Source organism: Hetaerina americana, unplaced genomic scaffold (assembly GCF_022747635.1).
Source record: "Hetaerina americana unplaced genomic scaffold, ioHetAmer1.1.p SCAF_7, whole genome shotgun sequence".
Taxonomy (NCBI): Eukaryota; Metazoa; Arthropoda; class Insecta; order Odonata; family Calopterygidae; genus Hetaerina; species Hetaerina americana.
In genome coordinates this window covers 51,804,548-51,822,721 of record NW_027287316.1, presented here as the reverse complement: position 1 = coordinate 51,822,721, position 18,174 = coordinate 51,804,548, and positions in this window count along the sequence as shown.

Genomic DNA, 18,174 nt, shown 5'->3' with positions numbered 1-18,174 from the left:
CTTGGAGAGCTTGTCGAGTCTCAACGACTTTGAATGCAAATATTTAATCCATAGTATGCCAATTTGAGCGGAGTGCCTCAGTGCCTCACCATTTTTTACTCACCAAGTGTACTATTTGAAAGATTATATTTTTAACAGATAATACCAACATACGCTACAGAGAATGGCCTCATTGGACACATTATTATACTCTTCGCAGTGAGAGATCCATATGGCTCTATTCGGAATGAATGAGAAAAAATAAATTTAAAAGAGGAGGCATCATAGATGGGCATTCATATTTATCGGGGCTACTATTGCCCTTGAAATTCTGAAAAAACGAGGAATGAGAGAAATAACTTTCAAGGGGAGAGAGAAACTGCGGCGACGTTCATTCGGTCGTAGTAAGCGGGAAAAAATGTAAATGATGGAAAGGCATTGACCACGTAATGGCAAGAGCGGGGCAGGGGGAGAGAAAACCTAAATGGAACTGCAATTATGAAGTCAGAACAAAGGAAAATATCTCAGTGGAAAGACCCGTATTTAAGCAGTTTTCTTCTGTCTAGTGCACTCCGTCCAGTGCGGTCAAATTATTTTTAGCAGCATTCTTGCGGTTTCCTCAGAGTCGGTGCAGGTAGGAACACTCCAGGCATCAAAATTAAAATGCCCCCCTCTCTCCTACCACGACGTGCAGCTGCACAAGCAGTGGTTGAAAAATCAGCGAAAGCATGCAGAGGGAATTCTTCGCAAATCGTTGAAATGTATACAATTCAGTACTTTCATACTGACGGTATCATTTTTACATGCATATCAAGAATCAAAGTATTCAAATTCATACCATTACTTTTATTAGACCTATTATTTATTAGACTTAATGATCTCATTAAAATCTTCAACTTCACTGCGTAAAATTAGGATCTAAAGCCTGAAATAAAATTCTTCAAACTATCGTTCCATTTTTTTCAGTGTCATTTTTAGACTTTGCCTAAAACCCTAATAATAATTGTTAAAAATAAGAACGATTTCGCCTTATTCAAGCTTAAGAACAATTTTTATATCATAAATCTTAACTTCGGAGAAAACTTGCAAGATTAGTGGACGAACGAAGATATAAATACATTTGGCAAGTTTCTAATTACATATTTTACTTCACGGCAGCGCAAACAACCATTATATTAAGTTGTCTTTGAATAGCGTTACTTAAAATTTTAATGCTTTTGTTTTTAATATGATAGAGGATAGCTTCCGGAGAACTAAAAAATCAATTTACTACGATTCTTTGCTGCCAGAATAAAACTAAAGTCTTGCACTTTGAAACACATAGCCAAAGAGGTACATGTACAGCACAATTTTCTTATTTACGTGTTACTAAAACAAATAACACAAGATAAATCGCGTCCAAACATAAAAGTAATAGGGGCAAGAATGTTGTGCCAACCTAGTGGCAAAGATGAGGTGATAAAAGCTTAAATTCATTATATTCATTGAATTAAATCTTAAAATATCTAAAATAATTTAATACAAATATTTATTATTGTGTGTGTGTGTGTGTATCTATATATACATACACACATACATCATGTACATGCATACATAATAGTTCAAATATTTTTTATTTAAGTACGTTTTCATTGCCTTTCATGGTGAGATTACAACTAATATTTAATTACCTTTAAAAGACCAAGAAGTTCAAACACCATTTTCTTTAGTCAACAGCAGACAACATGAAGAAAACGCACAATGTGGACAATTACCTGCAAAGAGAAAAACGATTAAATTATTATCATATTAAAACTTAATTAATCTTATCTAAACTTAACGACTAAAGAAATATCCATAATTAATAAAATTAATAAATAAATACCCATGTACTAATAATAGCCTGGAATGAGTGAACGCGTTTGGGAAAGAAAACAAGGTGACTTACATTTAAAAGCCTATTCCGAAAAATCAACACCTTATCGCCAAAAACAAACGGGAAATCGTTTCTAAAGAATTAACGACAATGGTACTACCCCCGCGGAGACTCACAAAGGGAAGGCGTGCATCAATCAGTCATTATAAGCATATTAGCATTTGGCAAATTAATCATTCCGAGCGAGTTGTCGCTGATTTGATCGGATTTTGATCGCAACGAGGGAGGAGGATGGAATCAGTGGAGCAGAGGCAGGCAAGCCGGCCGGCCAGTTGGTTAGCTGGTTGGTTTGTTGCTGGGGCTGAAGGTAGGGAGGGAAGGTGGAGTAGGTGGGAACGGTTTTGTGCTGGCTGAGGAAGCGGCGGCGGTGGTGGTGGTGGTGGTTAGGCCGCCCGAGGACGATAGGGCGGAATAGCGGGACCGACGGATATTGGAAACGGACTGACGTTTAAAGAGGATCACGTGATTGAAGTGAGCGGGCTCAGAGGTATTGTAACCTAGCTAGGAAATCGCTCGAATCCATGATTGCATTCCGGCCGCGTTTCTGAATCAGCCCACCTAGGAATTCAAGAGTCGACGGCTTTATGGCCACCTTTAGCTTCTTGAATTTACGTAGATTGCTCGGAGATGATAAACCGTGAGCCTCATTCCATGCAACATTCATATGGTGTCCCTAACAAACTCGGTCTCCGTAATAACATATCCAACGCACAGATCCAGAACTCATATGCTTTACGAGATTCTTGTCCCACATTCCTAAAGCGGTGGCGATTAAGAATAGTGGTACAGTATGTGTATTTTGAGCTCAAAGAGCATTAGGAGTTGAAAAATACACATCAAGAAAGAGGAAATCTCATTATTGGTGATCAAATTTCACTGATCATGTCTGTAACAGGAGTACTTGTAACCGGATTTTCCCGAAGTCCGAAATAAAATAGAATTAAAATCTAAATTTGAAATAAAATACAAATGAAAACACGAATTTAAGGTGGTGAATGAAATTTAAATTGGAATATCAATCATGAACTTTGTTGTCGACACTTGATACCCAATATTTTGGATGATAGCAGTCATGGATTCCTTTGGTGATATTCTAAAAGCCCACTTTATATTATTTTATTTTTAGGAGGCATCTGAAAATAATTCGAATATTTTACATGCTTAGATTTTTACGTTCGTTCCACAAAATTTGGAACACAGTAAACGAATATAATAACAGAAAAATTCACAAATCAAAATCGATTTGCATTCCCATGCAAAGAATCAAAATGTTTCGATATTTGAACCCTATGAATCAGGTTTCTATAGATTATTATTATGTGAGCTGATCACTAGGTGGTCAGAACTGTAATTTTATTTAAAAATTCATTTTTGAAGTTCACTATAGTATGTTGTTCGAAGGCGACTTTACACTCTTCAAATTATTAGACATTATTTTTTTATTATTGAATCCATCTTGCTATTTTCATATTAATTTCAGCAAATTATCTTTAAATATATTCAGCGCTTCAAGAAACGATAACATTAATTCAAGCCTTTCTGTTAATTCATTAAGGTTCACGGTCCTTTTTTCTCCATTACTAAGAATGGCATGCACAACCAAAATTTACAAATGCGATCATCTTAATATCACAAATTCTTTCTCAAATGGCTCCACTATGCAATCTTATCATTCCTGATTCCTCACACGTAATATTCTTCATTTAAACAACCACATAGCTCTCCAATTCCTGCAAGAAACATACAAATGGCTATACTTATACATGGATCCATGGATGCTTGTAGCAAGAATGGAAATTATAACTACAAATACTATTTTTAATAAATTCAAACAAAACTAGAGCATACGTTCAGCTTTTGGCGCCGTAAAGAGACTAGGAACACTAAAGTCTTAAGAATCTAGTCTATTAATCTTTGAGAAAAACCTGCAAGTAAATGAAATTTGAATTCAGATCAATATCAACCCTCAGATAAATTTTCGAGCCAAGTCGATTTAAATTCAGAAGACGCTTCTGATGACGAATTAAAAATTCAATTGACTCTTCGATGGATCCTTGTTTAACAAACATTAATTCTTACATTAAATTAATACCATTACTCAGATCAATAAAAAATATTTTGCTATCAATGCTTGGTCAGACTTTTGTTCATCTTTGCGTTTATCACCATTCGCACACGAAATTAAGTCCTTCGAAAACCAATAATGTTATAAGTTTCTAGGACTGTTGTGGTCAATTCGTAGCGAACACAAAATTGAAGAGAAGGTTTATTCGAAAAAAAAAATAAAAATAAACCCTAATCAAAGGTGGTGATCGAAGCGACGACATCACCACCGCTTTGAGATTACTTCTGACGATGACTCCTCGGGAATGGTATGTACCCATCAAAGAACTTTAATGGCATACTTGTCCACTTGCATAAAATGTAAGGCACCTAAGGGCTTCATAATTATAGCTCTACTTGATGAGAAAATAACTTTACACTCAAAGGAAATAACTACAATCCACAACACCTGATTTACATATAAAGAAAGCCGACATTTTTCCCAGTTTCCCCAACAAGAAGACAATAAATTTGTTATGTAGGATCATTAATGAGCAATGGATGAGGGGAAAAACGGTTATGCTATTTTTAAACGCTTAAAGAAAGAACAATTTAGAAAAGATAAGGTTTCAACGACTTGCATTATCCATCAAGTACATAAGTACAAGGCTTCATGAAGAATGAAAAGAGTGAAAAGGGAATAATGAGTTAGCCAGTTTTTACTCAGCGGACATGAAAGCTTCCGTGGCGTGCAGAAGGTTGCGCGAAGGAAAATGAAGCAGCATATTTCTTTCCGTTTTCACCCACATCACGTTATTTTATTCTTCTGCTATGCATTTGAAGTTTATCAGTAAATTCACCTCAAGTGACAGCTCATCCTAATCGTTCTCTCCTATGAGTTAACAGAGAGCAATTTGCGAGGGAATGGACATCCGCTTACAACCAGTTCACCTTAAGCGAGGGAATGACTAATACGTTTTGCGTGAGTTTTCCGCCTCGCTTTCGCGCATCCCCTCCGTATAGGCTTTATGTAATGTGTGAAATCGGCAAGGAATGCCACAAAATGTTTCTTTGTGGTTGAAATTGCGTCAGAGATAGTACATGGCGAATTTCTAGAAACCTCACACTTCCGGGATTTCCTTTTTGAGCTCTTTAAAATTCCATGAACATGAAGAACTGGCTGAGAAAAATACATCCTTTTGCCAAGAGAACCAGTGCAAAAATCACGCGAATTCCCAGTTTACATGGGTTGGATCAGTTGATCATTATAACTCCCACGATTTCCCCATTACGACAGGATTCGTATGTTTCCGGCTTCGGGCATTAAAACATTTATTACTGGAGAATATAGGAAATAGTGTTTATCTGCCTCCGAATAATTTTGAAACCTTAAGGGAATTCTTGTCTTTAATTTGTATCCGTTCCACGGTAATCGTTTGGAAGAGTTTGAGGTTGATGAATCAGAATTCAAAAGGGGAAACGTCAGTCAATTTCGTCAATTTTGATGATTTTGATTTTATAATTTATTTAATTTTCATATATTTCATCATTTAATTTAAATAGACAACTAAAATTAGCTTTTAACATTATTACATTACATATAAATGAGAGTAAATAAGTATTATGGATAAAATGTTGCTCTAGGCTATGTTATTTCTGTTAAATGCCAGAATGTATTGTTTGAAAAGTTATTTCCTTATTCCTAAAATAAAAGTAGGCTTGTTATAAAAAGCTGTGGAAAGGTGCCAAGTGAATTACTTTCATCTATTTTGAAAGTACTGAATGCCAGAGACTAATTTTCTCTGGTTTGTTTCATTTTAAATTATGATAAATGCTATATTAAATTTGATTCTGAAATGTTCACCTCCACCTGAAGAAAAGGGATTTGAGAGTTTGAAACCGCGGTCCGAATATTAAAATAATATTAGTACTTGTAGAAGTGTTTTGAAATAGATAGATGGTACACAATTAAAAGATTTTAATGAAATGCACCTCGGATCTCATTGAAATAATCCTGGGGATAAAAATCACAGGACACATGGAGGGGAGATACTGTGATCTTTTGTTTAATGGAGTGGTGAATTACGCAATGGGACTGCAATGCACGTGGAAGCGGTGTGAGGAAGGCCATGTGCAGGGGTCGGACATGAGTGGCGTCAATATTCCCTCCACGCCTCTGGCTCGCGGGAATCACACAGGCGGTGATTTGCAGAGAGCGGGCGACTGACATTCGTCGGGGATGATAGACGTCCCAATATCTCAAGAGGAGGGACGAGTCGGAAGGGAGGAAAGGGCAGACCAGAGAGGAATTGGGGGTTGCTGAGGGAGGACAAAAGGGAGGACGGAGGAGTACAGAGGAGCGATTAATTTGGATGCCAAAGAGAGAGAGAACCACGTCAAGCGATGAGGTACCAGCGGAAAGTGTGACTTCCGCCAGAGGCGCTAGCGTGAACGGGGATACGGATGAACTGGCCCCTTCATTTTGTACGGTACAGTGCAACGGCAATCATCGTCACGAGGAAGCAATCCTAAGATTAGTTAGAAGCAGTTCTCCAAGATACACATTCCTCCGCCAATCTCCTTATGCCCCCTTGGCATTCTGCATTTATATCATTCCCACGTTTCTCGTCAACCCTTCTCTACATTCTGTATGTATTCACTTATACATGATATTTTTGCATCGTTTTTGAAGTATAAATGTGAAAATAATACTAAAAAACTAAATAAATAGTACTATGATAGTAACATTCTAAAATTGGCAAAAGAAAAGAACGAATACTAATCGCTTTGGCGACTGTTATTGTTTGGGGTTTATGACTAAGTGTTTTTGAAGCACATTTGAAGGACGTCAGAGGAGACAAAAGAAAGGCAGAAGACAAGGCAAGTGAGAAAAAATGAGTCAAGTGATACAAATGATTGAGCAAGTAATCTATTACATCACCGATTCCATTATTAACTGATCCTTTCAGATTCATTTACATATTCTATCTCACTCTTTCTCCTCTTCACTTACTCAAAATAACACCATCATTCAATATCTCCCCAAACACCCTTTTATACCCTCTTCATAGAATAACCAAACGCACACTCCACTTAATCAAGCACTCCATCTTAATGCCAATAAAGTTGGGCTATAAATATTGCTCACGTAATAGGCGTGTCATGGGGAAAAATTGGGTACTTGGGATAATCGATACCATAGTTTTCGCACAACAAAAAATATACAGCCACGAAGCTCTTTCCACCATCTGCCTTGATAAATTTCTTTTGAAGTGAATTTTTGAAAGCTAATTTTTTCATAAATAATCCCTATGAATTTATTTTTATATCCGTCATTCCTTTGCGTAAATATACACCGTGCAAAATCTGAATCCTATTAGTAAAGAGTGACTCGTACTATCTCAAATAATAATTCACCCAAACTCATTAAAAACCGTCCAGTAAGTGTAAGCTGGGTACACAGTGAGCATCATTAACTTTGGGAATAATTTTGTAAGCCAAACCACCGTGAAGTATAAAGTTTCAATAAATCTATGATACTGTAAAATTATAGATTATGCTCCTATGTGAATTTATGAAGTGCATCACTTATCAAATATGCAACTGGCAACCACCTTTCTTGATATCTTCAAAAAATAAAAACTTACGGCTGCGATGGGGTCACCTTGCGCTCATGGATCCTATTACCTGTTAATTCGTCCGTTCGAACAATTCGATAATTTATTCATCATTTCAAAAAGCCTAATTCATCAATCATAGCTCAAAATGATGAAAAATGAAAAAAACTACACTTTTCCATCATCAATTTCCATGTTGCTGGAAAACTAGGAATGTAGATTATTCCGCAAATGTTCTAATCAACATCAGCACATGAATAATTAGAAGCAGGTTTCCTTAAGTAATGCCATAATTCTTATCCATTTTAAAATACTTCAAAGTCATACCAAATTGTAAAATTAATGGAAAAAGTCACCGGTTTGCGCCACCGAGAATATCGCCGTGAACATTTCCACTAATCGCAACAGATTTTCCATCAATGCACTTGGGAGCTGAGAACTTGGGGAGATATAAAAATAACTGCCTTTAACCTACGAAGAGAAATTTGCTTTTGAAACCCGTAAAGCGCTTCATGCAGTACCTTAAAAACGGGGACTGATGGGCAAACGTGAATTTCTTCACGAGGAGGTGGAGGAGGGGACGAATTGAGGAATGCTAAGTCAAATCGGGCGGAAGAATAGAATAGGATCCGATTCAAACCACACGAGAGTTAAAAAAAACAATGCCTACACCGCGGGGCGGTTTTCATTGCGGAGTGAGGATAAATTTCCTCCCTCCCAAGAAACCAGGCGAAATAAGCGCACAACTTAAGTCTTCCTGAACGCCATCCTGTCTCTCCTAACTTCCCTAACATTCTTTTTTTTCTCCTTATCTAGCAGGTGCTTTTGGAATCATCCCTAGGTAGTACCAACTTTATGGATGGCTGAGGAGGCAGGCGCGCAGGTTACCGGGACAATCCTAAGGGATGAGGGGAATCTCTCTCTCTCTATCTCTCTGTCACACACACACAACACACGTGTAGGGGAACGAGCGAACGGACGGGACGCCACTAGCACCACCGACCAGTCGGAAACTCTCACGGAGGGAGGTGTGTTCCTGGGTGCGTGAAGAGAAAGAGGGAGGGAGAGGTTGGAGCGAGAGAGAAATTGGAGGAATGGAATGAGACAGCGATGGGAAGAGAAGGCGGGCACATTGATTGAATTTAAATGGCGTCGAGAGCGTGCTCCGGGTACCTCGTCGCCCCGGAGTGCGATATGCGTTTGAGTGGTGGTGTGTTTGGTGGACGGGGTGGTGGCTGGCGGTGGGTAAGACTTGGGATGGGTGTGGGGGTGTGGGAGGAAGATCGAGAAGGAGTGGGAGAGTGGATGGAAGGGGGTGAAGGGAAACCACTCGTGCGACCTTCAATCCGCCAAAACTCTCGAAACGTAACCTTTCAGGACCCAAACCCCTTACCGTTCCCTTTCCGAACCCGCCATCCACGAAAATCTCTCCCCTCTCCACCTCGCCGAACCCCGCAAACAGTACGCTCACTCCTCCACATCGCCTCCGTTCGCCGGCTTTGCACTCCTCCCTCACCCGCTTTCGAATCGCAAGTTCTCGTTAGAAACCCTTCCCGGCAATGGCTCTGCTCCCTCCCGTCCCCCCTCCTTCCCACACCTCTGCAACACCCCCTCCCGTACTCGCGCGCCAATGCGGGGGATCGTGGAGAGGGAGCATAGCGGTGGAGTAGTAGGTATGTTTTCCTCCCACCGAAACCTCCGCAGGACCGTCGCCATATGTTTCCAGGAACGGGTGCGGAATGGCTCTCTCCGAAACCGAGGGGTCGAATTTATTATTATAAATATCCTTCGGGATATTTCCCGCCCCTTTTCTCTCGATCACGTCCCTCGGATGACTTAGGGGCGAGTATCATGCCCCAAGCCAGATTCAACTCCACGCGCGTATACAATGGTCAACATAATCTATTAGGGTAATTTTTTTAGATTTCTTTCAAAGGGAAGGGTCATATTAGTCGCTTGTTTTCTTCCGCGAAAGGTTATGATTCCAGAATTCAAATATTGTACGAGAAATATTTATCATTCTGAGTTGTAAACGGGAAGAACTACATACTATTCAGCCACTCCACGTCCGTCAGAAATAAGAGCTAATTGCCAAGCATAAAGAGAAGAGCTTATCAGAATAACTACCAGTTTCAATTCAGCAAAAGCTCCACTAAACTTTCAGGCTGCAAACCACTAAGGTCCCAAAAAAAGGTTTCTCGGTGATTTTTCCTATTTTTCATGATTTTAATTAGAATACAAGTTCGTCGGAGAGCTGAGATGTTATTGATATCTACGGAAGCCCGGGTCGAGAGCATGGATATTTGATATTCTCTTGAGTACGATAGCATGTAGCATTTCCTTTTGACCCAATTAGGAGGTAATTAAAGTGCAGCAGTTCTTTCAAAAAATTCAAGCGCACCTCATTGATAAGTAACCATCAAATTGATGTGAAACACAAATAAGCGTATAAATTAACCCAAAAAAATATTACTCCTTTTATACGTTATTCTTCTGTTAGAAAATACACTCTAAATTACAATTATTTTTGGGCAACGAATTTAAGTTTCTATTCTCGTTAACCAGTCGTTTTTTTTACGCCTAGCAGATAAGTTTAAGAAGTACTGTCTGCTAGGTAAATATCCACATTCTTTTTATCTCCATATATTGGTCCAATACCTCTCTTTAAAGTGTAACGCGACCATGCCAGTGGGAACTGGAGGTGAAAACACATTTGCGCAAGAGATGGCACCGAAGTAGACGGTCGGGAGCGGCTCCGGAACTGGAATTAGATGGAATGACGAGGGGAGTATCCGGAGCAGTGGACGGTGACACAGGGACATGGAGCTGAACAAGCGGGTTGGAAGCGCGCGAGGAAATGGAAGAGGGGGCACAAAGAGAGGAGGAAATAAAGGGAGCGAGAGGAACGGTCGGAGAGGATTCATAAATGGTTTTACAAGGGGAATGAATAACTGGAAGATTTCCTCCTCGCAATTAACCTTCGTAACAATATAAACAAAAACCCTTTTCCTCCCTCTTGTAAATGACTAGTTAAAAATGCGTAACATTTTTACATAATCATAGCAGGGTTGTAAGCATATCCAGATTATCCAAAAACGAGCTAATGTAGAAGGAAGTGAAGCAAGAAATGAAGATGAATTACGCGACAAGGGTATAAACAAATATAATTGAACAAGGAGCTTTAAATTAGCATCACTATGAATCTAATATTTAGAAATAAGCATTCAGAGACATTCCAAGTAAATTGCATCATTACAATAAAATTAAATTGGAAAAATATTTTTTAAGTTCATCGAAAAAATATTTACTTTAATAGAATACACAACGTATGTGTAAGTCTCACGGCAGTGAATAATAATGAACAACAGGATAGTACTAGCGAACGAAAACACAGAGACACCCAAAAAAGAAACTCCTCCAAGGTCCTCGTCCTCTCCTGAAAGCTTTTCCTCAGTTCCTTCTGTCCCTTGAGGAAGGTGGTAATTTTACCTTGTTGAACATTATACGATTGCATGTACATATAAAAATATATACACACGCATATATATATATATATATATATATATATATATATATATATATATATAACGATTGTCCGGAAAAACTCATACGAGCGGCACTGAGAGTCTCTCTTGAAGAAGGCCCCTGAGAGGGCCGAAAGCTCGAACAATTTACCGTGTAAGTGTTCTTTTATATGTGTCTATTCTTTTCTATTTGTGTTATGTTGTGTCATCCCATTATATATATATATATATATATATATATATATAAAATTGTATTTAAATATAATTTAATGAAAAACTCCTTTGGTCATAAAACCAAATAGGAAGTCAGGTGAGAGGAGATGAGATGAAGGCGGAGAGGTTTGCGGAGAGAGCAGAAACGAGGACGCGATGGTGTCTCGGAAATGCATCCTCCCTCGGGCCTCGCCGACACCGCACTCCCCCCGTCCTGTCTCCCTGAATCGCCTCAATATCATCCGAAAACACTCATTCACGCCCCAGCACTTCCTCCTCCTACGGAGGTTTCACTTGCGGGCCGAAACTCGCTGCATGGCTCTTCACCCCTAACCCCCGCATCCGAAAGTGCTGTCCTTCCATCCCACCCTCGCTCCAACATCCGGAAACGTCGGAGTCGGAAAGGGAAGGAGTGAGAGAGGGGGGGATGTGGGAGGAAGAGGGATTAGGACACCAGTGCCCCCGCAGTTACACGCGGAATGGCGATGCAATGGCGACCGTTGGTGGTTTTAGGGGTCGGCAGCAATATTCGGAGGAGATTTGCAGCCTCCACCTACGAGAACCTTCCGCTCCCTGGTAACCCCCACTCCTTCAACACTCCGCTCCGTCCTCCACACCTCTTTCTCTCCTTCCGCCTCTTCCATTGCTATCGTCAATCGCCTCGGGTCCCTTCTTTCACGCGGCCGAATCCTTTTGTAACCCCCGAAGCTTTTAGTATCAACCCCTTTCACCTGCCCTCCGGACTTGACGTCATGTTTTAAAACCAAAACGACGAAAATAAAAAAAAAGCTTTTACCAAGGTTTCCTAGTTCATGTTGCTCGTTTGTTTTGATGCGACTTAATCGCCACTTAAATATTTTTCGTACTTCTCGTATAATCGAAATCAATAGTTTCTCATTTTTACACAAGAATGCATTTGATTTCACATTAAAAAAAAACGGAAACTCTTTTTGAATAGTGCTTAGGAATAGAAAGCTGGAGTCCCACATTTTTATTGAGGATACGATCCCAGTTGATGTGAATAATATCGAGACCTAAGCATCATTATAGAAACCAGAATTTTATTTGCGATAACGGCTCACGTAGGCTGTATCATTTTTTTATGCATCTCGTCGGCGATTATTCATATTTTCAGGATCATATTTTTACAATGAGAAACAATATATATGACTGGAGCTTTGGAAAATCCTGTACGATGAAATTCTACCTACTTCCCTCACGCTGATAGCGTATTAAATTTCTAAGCATGCTGGGAAAGAGGTTAAAAATAAATGTTCCAAAATGGAATTATTTAAACCCCAGACTTACGATACAAACGAAATTTCTTAGCATTGCATTTTAAGCCATTATTTATATTTCACAAAAACGATTAAATTCGAACGAACACTGCTATAAATGAAGTCAGAAACATAACTTAAGGCATCAAAATTTGATAATTTCTTGTTTATTACATAAATGAGGGCGCGGCATGGGAATAAAATACGGTTCTCCGTTTCACGTAAACCAAGAAGCTAAGATTTCAGAGGAAGCTCCTACCACAAACTAATCAGCTGCCACACAGCCACCACGGTGGAGGATTTCGAAAAGGGCTTCACAAGAAGCAAATTGCCGCAGTTTAGCGTCCCCTTGGAATAGAACTACCAATGATTTCCAACGCCTCAAGCTAGCTAAATATGACATCAAAGGCAGCGGAAGGGATGCAAATGTGCTCACATTGATGAATTACAATCACAGAGGTGAACTTTTGTAAGAACATCCACAGCTTTTCAGAGTAATCGCGGCTTTATCCCACGGTGTTATTAAAGCTTGTGGTAACATTTTTAATCATGAGAACTCAATGATAATATTTGCATTGTAGGTACATACAAGGTAATATTCAATAATCACTAATTAGGCTAGTGCTTTACTTCAAGTACATAATTCCTCATTCCACTGCTTTCTCCATACATCCAAGCATGGACTTTGGCTTTCTTTATCAAGTAACATTTGCCACCATTGAATTTTCCATTAAGCTACTACTTCTGCAAATAAATGTGAAATGCAGACAGTTTACAGGACTCAAATTTTGAACCAATTTCCTCTTGCCTTTCTCAAAATGAGAATGGTTCAATCAATTCAATAAAACTATCAGAAAAAATATTAATAAAGAATCAAAATTTTTCTAATGAAACTATGACAATATAAAATTAAAAAGTGAAACTTCCTATTCCCTATCATGGATGTCTTGCACCACGTAGAGCTTGATCCAGACCAAGAGCCTTAACTCTAAAATTTAAATAACAAAATGAGAAAGAAATATCACAAACTAAGTCAATTGCTATGAGTATGTGTCCATTATAGTCACAGAAAATTTAAAATACATTCCCTGCCATGGTGCAAAAAGATGACAAAACCGATGTTTAAAATATGTCCGGGAAAGCGTATATTTAAATAAAATTCAAATGCTACAAGAGTGCGCAATCATACCTGATGTCTTAGAATTACGCTGTTAGTTCAAAGCTCAACAAAGCTCGGTAATGAAACGGCGGATTTACCTTATAATTTTTGTAAATATCAGGTAGTTGAAACAATTATAATTTTTATCCGAAGGAGTTGAGTGTTTTAGGATATATGGGACGAGAGGGTTGGAGAAAAGAGAAGTAAATAAGCTTGCCTCTAACACTTTATGAAATAACGATCGCGCCTGCGAATAATTTGTTTTGCGCGAGGCAGGGTGAAATCGAAGAGGAGATTGATTCTGTCAGTTGTCCTTCCCACCGCTCCGTTGCGGATTCCAATCCGTTCCCATTTCCGAATGCCTGACTCCTCCGTCTCCCTTCACCCGTGCCCTTTCTCGCTTCCCTTCGCACAGCTCCTGAAGCTTCTTCTCGTTCCACGTTCACCTCGGCTCCGTCTTTCTCCTGCACTCTCACCCTCCTCCTATCTCACTCCAAATTTCCCACGCGCGCCTCCCCATCCACACCACTTCCTCAAACACCGAAAACCGCCCCCTCTGTACGTGTGTGTGACGATACCTCCTCCATCCCCGACCATATTGTGCCGCAACACCTGTCATACGGTGCCACTAACGCCCCAGGGAAACGAGCTCGAGGGAGGAGGAGAGAGAGAGGAAAGCATCTAGCTCTAGCGCTAAGCCGGGCCGGGTCTGCTCAACCCCCACTTATCTCCGTTCTTCCGCCCTCCCTCTGTCTCCTCCCCTTCCCTGCATTGCCCGGTGGTGTATGTGGTCTTCAACACCTCCTCCAGGCCGCTCCCAGTGGACACACGACGACTGCTCGCGTAGGAAACTCTTCCCCTTTCGTCTGCCGCTTCCCCTTCGTCCCGCTCCGCTGCCATTAAAAAAAATGTGGGCAAGAGTCCCCGAAACCTCGACACGTCCTCCTCCTCCTCTCCCCATCTCGTCAACCCTCACAGGCGTGCGCATAACTCCCTTCATTTGTCCGAAATCTCATTTGAATCCTCTCCTCTCCCTCGCCACCTTCCGACGGACCCGACCACGGGTGTGTTTGTGCGCGCCGCGAATATATATCATCCGTTCTCCGTGGCCGGGCAAGGGAGTAAAAGTCATCACGGAATGGGAAACGAAATGGGAATGAAGGAAATTAATGCGATTTAAATTAAAAAGTTCTCCCGCGACAGTCATTCTCTTTGAAAAGGATTTCAAAGAGGATCTCCTCGCGATCACGTAGCGAGGAGAATGACTTTGATGAAACCGCCACCGCCGCCGTTCTAGTTTTGCGCCAAAAGAAATTCGATTTTCGGGCGTTCATGTTCCCCGCACAAAATCTTGTATGCTTTGGTTTTTCCACTCTATTAGTCCGTCATTCAACATTGCATGACAAGAAATCGGAATATTTGGTGGGGTATTACAATATTTTATTTGGAAGTCAGAAAATAAGTTATCTCCTGATAGGTAATATTTTCATATGAATCTTAACTAAACCTCTCTGAATCGAGGCACGTCGGAAGTATCATGCTCTTTCAGGAGGTCACAAAAATTGTTGTGAGTCTAACAGTGCTCTCACTAAAATTAGGAAAAATCATAATTTCTACAACATACATACGTTAAAAATAAGCGTAGATGATATTATAAATAAAGACAATAGGACGGTAAAATGATCTTTCGTAATATCTTCCACGAAGATAAGCACATATATATTGCAGGCGGACTACTAAGTAAACTTCATAGATGTTAGATTTTTGCTACATGTATTTTCAAATATTACTTTTAATTCAAATTTCCATTTCTCAAATCTGAATACTGAATACTCATAGGTTTTCCATGTGACAAAATTTCAATTTTCTTAGATAATATTAGTTCGACTCTCATGCTGAATGATTGAATCCCGCACCTACTAAATTACCAGTCATTAGAATGCGCTCTCCATTCGAGACCACACTTGTGGATGAGAACGGAGCTGCAAAAGCGGAGGAAACCTCACAAGGTGCACTACCCCGAACAAAAATATTATGATATTTACATGTTGCCTACTTCCCCACGAATTCAATTGGTAACATAATACTAACAGACCAAAGATAAGCGTTTGTGCAAAATATGTCCCAATTAATTTTATCTATGATAGCAGGTATATTAAAAAAACACAATAAAGATACCGCTGTATAAACATCATTGCTGATAGTGCAGCAGAAGGCAAATATAATTTACATGATGACGTCAATTCCTACGCCTGGCTCAATTTATCATACGTTCAATGGATGTGTTTACCTTAATTTCAGGATTAACATGCCAACAGAAAAACCTTTCTCGACTTTCATTGACGCATGCTCAAAGAGATGACCAGGCAAATTGAAATGATTACTTCACAACTTAGACTGCTTTCTTTAGACTAACTTACTTTCTCCATTTATAAGGTACTTCATAACCTAAGGGAGTATCATGCCATCATAACATTTTTTTTACTGGATTCAGCTAGTATTCACGGTGAAAATTTTGCACTCTGTTTGGCAACTAACCTATCCCACGAATTGGTTTTGCAGAACAATTTTAATATTAACAAAATGATATTAAAAACAAGTCATACAGGACATGTTATTGTATTTTATGAATCAAAGTGGATTTACAGAACGCAGAGTCCCACCCTATCATATGTTTGAAGATTCCAATTACTCGAGATCAAAGTAGATTATCTAACGTTGTCGTGGGCACATCTTTGCAGCAATCGGTTGCTCCGGAAGCTATTTGTGCAGAGATTACTACTTACAAGACGATTGGATTAGTGATTCTCATACCGTATGAATATATCTACAGGATTTTACAGCATGTTTTACAAATAATTATGACTAGGAAAATGGTGGGTTCATTTCCTTAATCTGACACCGATCCGCAAACACACTGAATTTGCACATTCTAGAAAGGAATTATGTGACTGGAAAAACAAAATATATTCAAACATTAATTTGCATGCATTAAAACATCAACTCACGGCACTAACCAGGAACTCATACAGTCGCACACTTAGCCACCGAACGTCCACTTAAAATAGTTTTTACCTTAAACTTGCATTTGTGATACACTCTGAATTTTCATGCATACATTAATTTCATTAAATGTATATCAAATTGACAATTTTCCTGAATACACACATTATCGAGTAAGGTATAGCGGCCTTTAGCTCACAGGCTGTATGCATTACATGGGCTAGTAGATTGCAAATGGATATATCATTATGCAAACAAAAGCGCTTGTGTGTAATAAGGCACACATATTTGAATGGAAATGGTGATTTGCTAGGCTATTGCTCCAATGATGATATGATTGTGCAGATTAAACACTCTAAAGGGTTTTAATTCAAGCTATATCATTAAGGATTGCATTAATTCATGTAATGTATAATATGTTTGCCATCGCTTTCATTAATTAACCCATAAACTTGCGAAAGAAAAATAAATACGATATTAGGCTATTCATTTATTTATGTCCAATGGTAAATGCGTGCGAACTTATTCCTCCGCTGTCAGTTACCCAACATGTACTTTTCAGGAGGGAAGCTTCGTTGAGTGCTTTTACATAAGTAAAATTATTGCCAAAAAACAATGCTAATGTACCTTACCGTTACCGTGCATTACGGAATACCCATAGCATAAGGCACAAAATTGAAAAAGCCAAAAAGAGCAGAACATTTAATAGGTGAAGGGATGGAAATGAGAATTTGAAGTAGTACGAAGGTGCCACAAATTATTTAAAGAAATAAACCCGAAAAAAGAAGCATCATTTAAAAAAAATGATCAGAAAAAGTGCAGCTAATTGTGTTCAGGCCAAAACACTTAACAAGATTATTCTCTCGGGAAATGCTATATCTTGAAAACGTTTGAATTATCAAAGAGAATGTAAGAGATTTAGGGTAATAAGGTATGTAAAATACACTAAATGACTGCCGTGAAGGTGAGAAATAATGAGGAAGTGCGTATAAAAAATGAGAGAACAATGAAGCAAGGTGCAGAAGAAAATCAAGCATTGGAATGCTGATTATAGAACAATTTTAATTTCTCGTACATGTACAAGATAAAAAATGAACTGCTCTATCTCTGATGGCTTAGGCTTTATAGCTTTTAGGGAAAATATCCTAATTATAAATCACATGAACAGATGACGGTTGAGAAATCACCTAAAATTCGTTTCAGATAACACTTTGTGGGAACCTGTATATTTAAAATCAACTGCTACTTAATAATTTTCCATTCAACAACTAATAAAAAAAACCTTCTGTGGTTTCAAAATTTCGTAATGATGTCCATCAGACACCGGTACCTTATCAGTCATTTAACGAAAGCATTCTCGTTCTTTAAAAAATTGAAGTGAGGAAATTACTAAGTAAAATTTTCTTTTCATCTTTTCAGTAAATTATTGAATGGCTGAAACGAA